A 2,100-nucleotide genomic window follows, 5' to 3' on the forward strand; every position below is an offset into this window, starting at 1 on the left:
TGCTAGCTGAACTCCATTCCAGTAAACAAAATGCCAAAACATTAGAAAAAGTCTCAAAGGGCATGATGGACAGAGGCCATAACAGGAATGCACAGTAGTGCCGCGTGAAAATTAAGGACCTAAGACAAGTCTACCACATAACCAGAGAGGCAAATGGAAGGTCCGGGGCAGAGCCACAGACGTGCCACTTCTACACTGAGCTGCATGTCATGCTAGGTGTTGCAGCCACCACTACCCGAACCCTGTGCTTTGACTCTGTCAATGGAGAATCACGCAACAAGGAAGCGGGTTTTGGGGACAAGGAGGAGGATGAGGAAGAGACTGAAGATAGCTCACAGCAAGGAAGCGGAGAAACTGGTTTCCCCAATAGCCAAAGATATGTTTCTCACCCTGGACCTGGAGCCAGTACCCCCCAAACCCACCCAAGGCATGCTCACGGACCCTGTAGGGGAGAAGGGACCTCTGGTGAGTGTACCTTTGTAAATATTACACATGGCTTAAAGACAAATGTGTTTAATGATTAATCTGCCCTGGAATTCACAGCCAGTACAGCTACTGCAAAAGTCTGTTAATGTATGGGGATGGAGTGGAAATCCTGGTGTTTGCTGGCATTCAGACAACATCCATTCCTTATCTCTCTGTGTTATCCTCAGGAGAGTGATATCATTCATGGTCACCTGGTTGAAACAGGGTGCTTTATTAAGGGGACATTCAGAGGTGCCTGTTCCTGCTGGGCTGTTTGCCTGTGGCTGAACAGAAATGTTCCCCATTGTTAGCCAAGCGGCGGGGGGAGGGGTGAAGTGATCATCCCAGAGAATAGCGTGGCCGGGGTCGGGGGTATTTGGGTTTGTGCTGCACGCTAACCTCCAAACCACAGCTCCTCCTTTTAAATTGCAAACCCATTTTAAATGGCCTACCCAACGGCTGCTTGGTATGGGAAATGAGGGCTCTGCTGTTTGAAACCATTCCCACATGTTTTGAAAGTTAAAGAAGCCAAAAGACCGTGGCTTACCATGGCTGCCTGCAAGCCGAATTCTGTTGCCTGGCACTGCGTGAGTGATCTCTCATACCACACTGGCAGGCCCTAAATATAAGAGGCAAAATGCTACCTTGTTACGAAAGCACATGTGCTGTGTAATGTGAACAGCAAGGTTTAATGGAAAGGGTGATCTTATTGTTCTCTAAAATGTGTCTTTTTCACCACCAATCTCCCTTTTCCCCCAGCAGCTGCAAACGTTTTGCCTTCGAAGAGGCTAGTGAAGATTAGAAGGTGAAAAAAATGCACTCGGGATGAGATGTTCTCAGAGCTACTGCTGTCCTCCCACACTGACAGAGCACATCAGAATGCATGGAGGCAGATGATGTCAGAGTGCAGGAAAGCACAACAGGAATGCGAGGAGAGCTGGCGGGCTGAAGAGGATAGGTGGCGTCAGCTTGTTGACAGAAGGCAAGAGTCGATGCTCTGACTGCTGGAACATCAAACTGTTATGCTCCAGCATATGGTTGAGCTGCAGGAAAGGCAGCAGGAGCACAGACCGCCACTACAGCCCCTGTGTAACCAACTGCCTTCCTCCCCAAGCTCCATAGTCTCCTCACCCAGATGCCAAAGAATGCGGTGGGGGGGCCTCCGGCCACCCAGCCACTCCACCCCAGAGGATTGCCCAAGCAACAGAAGGCTGACCTTCAAATAAGTTTTAAAGTTTAAGTTTTAAAGTGCAGTATGGCCTTGTCCTTCCCTCTTCCCCCACCCCAGCCTGCACTTCCCTCCGCCCTCACCCCTCCCAGGCTACTTTGGCAGTTATCCCCCTATTTGTGTGATGAATTAATAAAGAATGCATGAATGTGAAGCAACAATGACTTTATTGCCTCTGCAAGCGGTGATCGAAGGGGGGAGGGGAAGGTGTTCAGCTTACAGGGAAGTAGAGTGAACCAAGTGGGGGGTGTTCATCACGGAGAAACAAACAGAACTTTCACACCATAGCCTGGCCAGTCATGAAACTGGTTTTCAAGGCTTCTCTGATGCACAGCGCATCCTGCTGTGCTCTTCTAACCGCCCTGGTATCTGGCTGCGCGTAATCAGTGGCCAGGCGATTTGCCTCA

At 49.9% G+C, this 2,100-nt stretch overlaps 1 pseudogene; it reads left to right on the forward strand.

Moving 5' to 3' along the window:
- Positions 1-5: 5 nt before the first annotated feature.
- On the forward strand, positions 6-2,006 carry LOC142046076 (uncharacterized; annotated as a pseudogene).
- The last annotated feature ends 94 nt before the right edge of the window (positions 2,007-2,100 follow it).

This window comes from Chelonoidis abingdonii, unplaced genomic scaffold, assembly GCF_003597395.2.
Source record: "Chelonoidis abingdonii isolate Lonesome George unplaced genomic scaffold, CheloAbing_2.0 scaffold2259, whole genome shotgun sequence".
NCBI lineage: Eukaryota > Metazoa > Chordata > Testudines > Testudinidae > Chelonoidis > Chelonoidis abingdonii.